A 9518-nucleotide genomic window follows, 5' to 3' on the forward strand; every position below is an offset into this window, starting at 1 on the left:
ATTGCCTTCAAATGCTACATTCTAATAGCTTATTAAATTCATGGACTCTGTGGCCAGTTTGTGTTTTTCACATCTTGGTTCTGTTTTCTGCTATCTGGGCAAGTTTGAGAACATAGGCTTTATGATGCCATGGAAACAATTCTGCAAGCAGTTGTTAATGTTGTTCAAAGTCCTACTGAAATCTAAGTCAGTGCAATAGAATGTTAATGTGCAATAGAATGTTAGTGTGCAAGAGAATGCTAATGTTGTTAATGTTAATGTACAATAGAATGTTAATGTTGTTCAAAGTCCTACTGAAGTCTGATTTAGTGCAATAGAATGTTATTATTGTTAATGTGCAATAGAATGTTGATGTCGTTCAAAGTCCTAATGAAGTCTAAGTCAGTGCAATAGACACTGTTCTTTTGTGGTCACAGAATTTCTCCATTTCTTACCTGCTATCTTCTACCTTTAGATTCATGACCTGCTTACTTAGAAACACATTGCTTTAACCCTGATTCTTTTCTTCTATAAAACTTCTTACATCTATTCAGATGAATAAAAGTGAAATTGGGTTGGTATTTTCTTCCTTTAGATGTCTGTAGCATCTCAGTATACTTAGTTGTAGGTCAAGCACCGAAATCCATATAAGAGTAGTTCCAACACCCTAAATCAGGTTCAAGTATCTGGGACACCACAGACCAATCCATGGTCCACATTGCAGGGTTCTTGCTCACCTTGAATGAAACATCAGGATTAACCATAAATTTTGTCAAATCTGTCATGTATAAAACTCAGTCTAGCAGTGCCATTTGCAAGATTTTTGACACCTGAACTCATCTTAGAACGTTAACGATATATTCATGGACTTGGATACAAATATTTTGAAACTAGAATCAAATCAAATCTATCATTAAAAAATGCATTATGAATAAGTCTGGTTTATTTCACAAGTCAAGATTAGTTTTAAAAACTTTTCAGTCTTTTAATATAGTTAACCTGAATTATAAGTTTACATAAAAAAGCCCTGATTATCATATTAATAGATACAGAACAAGCTTTCAATAAAATGCAGAATCCTTTCATTATGGAAACTAGCAGTGAACTAGAAAGAAAAGAGAACTTCAGTAGCTGGTGAAAACGAATGCATGAAAAGACTACAAAAAACATCTTCTTCATTGATGAAACATATAAAGATTGCATTTTAAATCAGAAACAAGACAAAAAGGAAGAAAAAGAGATAAAAGGAAAGCAAATGTAAAGTAATTAGATAAATAATATCATTGCTATATGACATTTCCATTTAAAGAAGATGCGGTATGGGCTTTAAATACTAGGAGCTCATAACAGTGGACTAGCAACATGTAGAGAGTGCTTGAAGCATGTAGTGTTGATGTTTCATTTAACTTGCTCTATCCTGCCTATTATCTGTCATGCTTTTCTTAGGTCAGATACAAAGTCCATATACCCTTTCTGTCACTTTTCTTTGAGGATGATTCAGAGCTTGCTGTGTGAACTAGGATAGACTCAATATCTGTAATTTGTGGTCATGACCCTTACTTGTTTCTGACTTTAGTGCTTCATATAATATGGGGTACTGGATGATTCCTTAGCATGAGTGTGTGTAGATTATATGTAGATCACATTAATTCCTGGCTTAAACTATTGAAGTTGTTGGAGAAGGATGTTGGATCAAGGGTTGTATTGTAGCCCTAGATTGATCAGTGGATTTTAAAGCAATGTCTAAAAGTCAGATATGCATTGCTTAAAGTCCATGATAGGTTCTGTGAAACCAGACATCATGGGATTTGGTCATTGTGTGAACACCATATGAAAATCCTATGGGAGCACATTTCTGCTTGTCCTCGTCACAGCTGCTGTCAGTGCTGCTGGTGTTGGAGCTGCTGATGGAGGCCAGAGGAATGGATGTTGGTAGCAGTGATGACTGAGAAGGCCTTGGTTGGAGCAGAGCAAGAAGTGAGCAGGGAGGAATTAAAAAACATCATTCCCCAGGACACTGTTCTTTCCACCTGAGTAGCAGGTGGCAACCTAGTCTGCAAGGCCCTACCTCCTCTGCCTGCCTGCATATTGAAACATCTCAGAGAGCCCACACCCAGATCCATGTCCTCTGATTAACTTGCTTGTATCCCACTCATGATCCAGTGCTTTAAGGGTTACTTGGTTTGGGTCTTTACAATCATTAAATCAAACCAAACCCATACCCACTGCCATCAAGTCAGTTCTAACTCATAGCAACCCTATCTAGGGTTTGTGAGATTGTAAAACTCTAAGACAGCACACAGCCTCATCTGCCTCCTCAGCAGAACATGGTAGGTTTGAACGGTTAACCTTGTGGTAGGGTTGAATGGCTATCCTTGTGGTTAATAGTCTATACATAACACAAAGTGCTACCAGAGCTCCTTATGGGGAAAATAAACCAAGAAAGAGCTGAGTTCCCTTAAAAGAAGAAAAGAAAAAAGAATCCTATTGGGCTATAGACTAATATGCAATTGGACATTGCCTGAAAAGATTTTAAGCAACACATACATTTATCTTCAGAAGGAGTATTGTCTTGACTGCAAGGAAAAAATAATTAATTGTCTTAATTAGCCAGCCTATAGTTTGTTGTCCAATATAGAGATGATTTGATGTAATGCCAAAAAAAAAGACCTCCATGTTAAATGGTTGTTGTTGTTTTTTTCAAATATATTATAGAATAGTAGAAATAACAGAAGAGTATTTTGTTTCATGTACTGCAAAAGTCCAACACTCATCTGTCAGTATGTCCTACTATGGTGGCTTGTGAATTGCTGTGATTCTGGAAGCTATGTCACCGGCATTTTAAATAACAGCAGGTCACACACGGTGGACAGATTTTAGATGAGCTTCCAGACAAAGACATACTAGGAAGAAGTATGTCTTTGTAACTACTTCCAAATACTTAGTCACCGAAACCTTATGAATAGCAGAGAAACACTGTCAGATATATACTGGAGGAAAATGAGCCCCTCAAGTTGGAAGTCACTCCAAATGCTACTGGGAAAGAGCAGCCTCCTCAAAGTAGAGTTGACAGTGATGACACGAATGGAGTAAGGCCCACAGGACCTTCATTAGTTGATGGGGCACAACACAAAATTAAGAGAAACAACTGTAAACATCCATTGAAAATCGGAACATGGAAAGTACAAAGTATGAATCTGGGAAAATTGGAAGTTGTGAAAAATGAAATGGAACACTTAAACATCAATAACTTAGGCATTAGTGAGCTGAAATGGACTGGTATTGGCCATTTTAAATCTGATGACCACATGGTTTACTATGCTGAAAATGACAAATTGAAGATGAATGGTGTTGCATTCATTGTCAAAAAGAACATGAGGTACAATGTTGTGATAGGTTAATATCCATGCACCTACATGGAAGCCCAATTAATATCATTATTATTCAAATTTACGCACCAACCACTAAAGCCAGTGAGGATGAAATAGAAGAATTCTACCAACTTCTTCAATCCGAAACTGATCAAACATGATATCAAGATGTATTGATCATTACCGGTGATTGGAATGCAAAGGTTGGGAGCAAAGAGGAAGTTTCAGTAATTGGAAAATATGGTCTTGGTGATAAAAGTGATGCTGGGAATGCATCATAGAAGTCTGCAAAATCAACAATTTGTTCATTTCAAATACTTTTTTCAGACAGCATAAGCCACGACTATACACATGGACCTCACCTGACGGAATACAGAGAAATCAAATTGACTAAATCTGTGGAAAGAGACGATGGAAAAGCTCCATATCATCAGTGAAAAAAGGCTAGGGGCAGATTGTGGAACAGATCATCAATTGCTCCTATGCAAATTCCAGCTGAAGCTGAAGAAAATGAAAACAAGTCCATGAGAGCCAAAACATGACCTTGAATATATCCCACCTGAATTTAGAGATGATCTGAAGAACAGATTTGATACATTAAACACTAAAGACCAGAGACCAGAAGAGTTGTGGGATGACATCAAGAACATCATACATGAAGAAAGCAAAAAATCATTGAGAAGACAAGAAAGAAGGAAAAGGTCAAAATGGATGTCAAAGGAGACACTGAAACTTGATCTCCAGTATAGAGATGCTAAATAAAATGGAAGAACTGAGGTGGTCCAAGAGCTGAATAGAAAATGTCAAAAACTAGCTCAAGAAGATAAAGCCAAATATTACAACAAAATGTGCAAAGATCTGGAGTCAGAAAACCTAAAAGGAAGAACACACTCAGCATCTCTGAAGCTGGGGGAACTGAAGAAAACATTCAAGCCTCGACTTTCGTTATTGAAAGATTCTCTGGGCAAATTATTGAATGATGCAGAAAGCATCAAGAGAAAATGGAAGGAATACATAGAATCACTGTACCAAAAGGAAATGGTTGATGTTCAACTGTTTCAAGAGGTAGCATATGATCCAGAGCCAATGATAGATACTGAAGGAAGAAGTCCAAGGTGCATTGAAGGAATTGGCAAAGAACAAGGCACCAGGAATTGAAAAAAAAAAGAAGGCAATAGTGTAGGCACTCACTCATCTCTGCCAAGAAATTTGGAAGACAACTTTATGGCTGATTGATGGGAAGAGATTCATATTTGTGCCCATTCCAAAGAGAGGTGACCAACAGAATGCAGAAATCAGGGAACAATCTCTTTGATGTCCCATGAGAGTAAAGTTTTACTAAAGGTAATACAGAATCGGCTATAAGCATACATTGACAGAGAACTTCCTGAGGTTTAACCTGGATTCAGAGGAGGCCGTGGAACAAGGGCTATCATTGCTAATGTCCGATGGCTCTTGGCTGAAAGCAGAGAATATCAGAAAGATATTTGTGTGCTTTGTGACTATGCAAAGGCTTTCAATTGTGTGGATCATGACAAACTATGTGAAGTATGAGTATTCTGGAACACTTTATTGTACTCATGAAGAATCTGTACATGGACCAAGAGGCAGTTATTTGAACAGAACATGCGAACACTGAATGGTTTAAAATTAAGAAAGGTGTACAACAGTGTTGTCTTCATATGTTTGGTGGCTGCCTGAACGTCTTCCTTAATGACATGTCTGTTCATGTTTTGTGCCCATTTTTTTTTTTTTAAGATTTTACTGTGAATTGAGTGATAGTTTACATGGGAAAACACCAGTTTTACACTCATCGGTTCATTACAATGAGTGCAATTTCCTCTGTGTGTCATCATTCAAATGTATTTACTTCCATTCCCTGTTTTTTTTGTTGTTTGTTTGTTTTTGAGGGAGTATACACAAAAACACTCCGGAATATATAATAACTTAAACAACCAAACGTTTGCCCATTTCTTATTTGTGTTGTTTGGGTTTTTCATTTAGAGGTGTTCTCATTTCTATAAATTTTAGATATTAATCCCTTGTCTGATGGGTTGTTGCAAAAAATTTTTACCAATCTGTGGCCTCCAATTTCACTCTTTTGGTGCACATGTTGTTGTTGTTAAGTGATGTTCAAATAGTTCCGACCCATACGGCTCTGTATAGGATTTCTGAGAAGCAACTGGTGAACTTGAACCACTGACCCTGTGGTACAGACTATCTTTGCAGTCCAGGGTATTAATCCATAGTGCCACACCAGGACTTCTTTGAGGCACATAAATCCTAATTTTTAGGATGCCCAAAACAGTCATCTGTTTTATGTTCTACTGTTTGTGTGTTTTTCATAATGACTGATAGTGTGCTTATGCCATGTATTTGAGGCCCTAAATTTGTCCCTATTTTTTCACTAATGATCTCTATAGTTCTAGGTTTTACATTTAGATCTTCATTTCATGTTGAATTTGGTTTTGTATGTGGTGTGAAATATGAGTCTTGTTTCATTCTTCTGCAAATGGATTTCTTGTTTTGCCTGCCCCATTTATTGAAGAGACTATCATTTCTCCATTTAATGTGTTTTGGCCTTTGTCAAAGATCAGCTGACTCAATGTGGATGAATATACTTCTAAATTTTCAATTCTGTTGCATTGATCTATGTATCTTTCATTGTACCAGTAACAGACTGTTTTGACCACTATGGCTATGTAGTTGATTTTGAGATCAGGAAGTGAGAGGCCTCCAATTTTGTACTTAAACATTGCTTTGCTTATGGGAGGTCTCTTTCCTTTTCATAAAAAGTGTAATATATATAAAATCAGTTTATACATCTATTTAAAGTATGATGTTGGATTGCAATTGTGTTCTGTCTATAGATTTCTTTGGATAGTACTGACATTTTCAAAATGCTTTGTCTTCCTATCCATGATCATTGTATAATTTTAGATTTTTGTTAGTCTCTTTTGGTTTCTTGAAGTTGTGTTGTGCAGTTTTATTTATATATGTCTTTTGTTTCTCTGGTTAGATTTATTTCTAAGCATTTCATCTTTTGGGTGGCTATTGTAAATGGTATTACTTTCCTAATTTCCTTTTAAGAGCTGTCTTAATTAATATAGAGGAATCTAATTGATTTTTGGTACTGATCAAAGTACTCTGGTACTCTGCTAAATCTTTCAATGAGTTCCAATAATTTACTGCTGAGTCTTTGAATTTTATATGTATAGGATCGAATCATATACAAATAGCAATAGTTTTAATTCTTTGCCAATTTGTTGTCATTGTTGTTGTTAGGAGCCATCAAGCCAGTACCAGCTCATAGTGAAGTTATGCACAACAGAAGAAAACACTGCCTGGTCCTGGGTCATCCTCACAATTATTGCCACACATGAAACCATTGATGCTGCCATTTTGCCAATACATCTCGCAGGGGTCTTCCTCTTTTTCTATGACTCTCCACCTTACCAAACATGATATCCTTCTCCAATGACTGGTCCTTCCTAACAGTATGTCTGAAATATGAGAAATGAAGTTTGGCCGTCCTGACCTCCAATGAGCACTCTGGCTGCACTTCTTCCAACACAGATCTGATGGCACTTTCAATATTCTTCTCCAACATCATAACTCAAAAGCATCAATTCTTCTATGGTCTTTCTTATTCAGTGTCCAGTTTTCACATGCATAAGAGGTTATTGAAAATACCATAGCTTGGATCAGGCACACCTTAGTCCTCAAGCTAACATCTTTGCTCTTCAACATTTTAGAAAGAATTTTGTGCAGCAGATTTGCCTAATGCAATATGTCGTTTCATTTCTTGACAGCTGCTTCCGTGAGTGTTGATAGTTGATCCAAGAAGAATGAAGTCCTTGACAACGTCAATCTTTTCTCCATTGTTAAGAATGTGGTTTATTGGTCCAGTGGTGAGGATTTTTATTTTCTTGACATTGAGATGCAATCCATACAGAAAGCTGTGTTCTTTGATCTTCATCAGTAAATATTTCAAGTCCTCTTCACTTTAAGCAAGCAAGGTTGTATCATCTCTGCATATTGCAGGTTGTTAATGAGTCTTCAACAAATCCTGATGCCACATTTTTCTGCATATTACCCAGCTTCTCAGACTATTTGTTCAGCACATGTATTGAATAAGTATGGTGAAAGAATACAACCCTGCCGTGGCACCTTTCATAACTTTAAACCATTCAGTGTTCCCATGCTCTGTTTGAACAACTGCCTTTGGTCCATGTAAGATTCCTCATGAGCACAATTAAGTGTTCAGGAATACTCATACTTCACAATTTTGTCCTTAGCTAGTCATGATCTACACAATCAAAAGCCTTTGCATAGTCAGTAAAGCACAGGTAAACATCGTTCTACTATTTTCTGATTTCAGCCAAGATGCATTGAACATCAGCAATGATATCTTTCATTTCACATCCTCTTCTGAATCTGACTTGCCAATTTGGATGCCTTTAATTTCCCTTTTTTTTCATTATAGCTCCTGCTAAAATTTTAAGCGCAATATTGAATAGGATTGGTGATAAAGTGTATAATTGTCTGGTCACTGTTAGCAAAGGAAATACTTCCAGTTTCCTTCTATTGAGGATAACATTGCCTGTTTAATTTGAATATTTGCTATTAATTATGTTGAGGAATTTCCCCTCTATTACTACTTTGGTGAGTGTCCTTATCAGGAATGGACGTTGTGTTTTATCAAATGGCTTTTCTGCATCAAATTTTACTATCATGTGGTAGTTTTTCTTTGTTTTATTTATATAGTGGATTACATTGACTGTTTTTGTAATATTGAATGAGCCTTAAATCTTTGGTATAAATCCCACTTGATCATGATGTATTATTATTATTATTATTATTATTTGACATGCTGTTGAATTCTATTAGCTAGAATTTTGTTGAGTTTTTGCATATACATTTATGAAGCATATTGGTCTATAATTTTCTTCTTTAGTGATGTCTTTGCCTGGTTTTGGTATGAGGACTATATTTGTTTTGTAAAATATATTTGTGAGTTTTGAATCCTTTCCTTTGCCCTGAATAATTTGAGTACAAATTTTGGCAGCTTGTCTCTGGATTTTTGACAGAATCACTAATAAAGTCATCTGTGTCCAGATACTTTTGTTGGGATATTTTAAATAACCTGATCAATTTATCCTTTTGTTATAGGTCTGTTCAAGTTTTCTACTTCACCATATGTTAGTTTGCATAGGTTGTGTTTTTTTTTTTTTTTTTAAGGTTTTTATTGTGGCTTGAGTAAAAGTTTACAAAGCATATTCTTAGTTTTACATTCAACAAATCATACACATTGTTTCATTATAATGATTATAATCCACTCCACGTACCACCAGTTAACAGTATTTCTCTCTATCCACTTTAGTTTTAAAACAAAAACAAAAACAAAAACAAAACCACTCAGGCATATATAATAATTTACATCTCCAAAGGGCACATTCTGCAAGTGTGCCTCCTGGCCACCAGCTCTTAGTCCCTCTCTTCTTAGTCCATGAATCTAGATTCCTCAGCCGCTCTCACTCTCCATGCCCCATCTCTGCCTCTATCTCTGGCGCTGCGGCTTCTCTGGATAAGGTTCTGTAATCTGCTTGTGCGCGTCTCTCTTGATGGTCCTAGGGTCCTCTGTTTCTGGACTGTAAGATTAACCACTCCCCTGTTTTTGTTACAAAACTTCTACATTTACAGTTGTAAATTACAGTAGCAGTTAGTCATGATAACAATTGTTCACTATTGAATCTTACAAATCTTATCCCCATCTCTTTTCACCAGACACATCTAGACAAGATGACAGCTATTCAGTGGGGACTCTTTCTCTTCCCTGGTACTCTTAAACTAAACTCCCTCTTGATACCTTGTAAGCTAGTCACTTCCTGCCTTTATTGCCCCCTCATTTTAGGTGGCCAATGTCTAAGTTGCTCGTCCCTATCTACCCTGTGTACAGAAGGGATAGCATTGATGTTGTTGTTGTTGTCAAGTGCCATCGAGTCAGAACTGACTCATAGAGACCCCACGCACAGCAGAACGAAACAATGTCCGATCCTGGGCCTACCTCACCACTGCTGCCACACTTGAGTCCATCAATGATGCCACCTGGCCAATCCATCTCATTAAGGGTCTTCCTCTTTTTCTCTGACCCTCCACCTTACCCAG

General features: G+C 36.8%; 1 protein-coding gene across 1 annotated transcript in view; it reads left to right on the forward strand.

The window, feature by feature from the left end:
* The window catches only part of LOC102839834 (amine sulfotransferase-like), a 36715-nt gene that overhangs the window by 517 nt on the left and 26680 nt on the right, over positions 1-9518 (forward strand). The window lies entirely within an intron of this gene.

The sequence above is a fragment of the Chrysochloris asiatica genome, unplaced genomic scaffold (genome assembly GCF_000296735.1).
Source record: "Chrysochloris asiatica unplaced genomic scaffold, ChrAsi1.0 scaffold00703, whole genome shotgun sequence".
Classification (NCBI taxonomy): Eukaryota; Metazoa; Chordata; class Mammalia; order Afrosoricida; family Chrysochloridae; genus Chrysochloris; species Chrysochloris asiatica.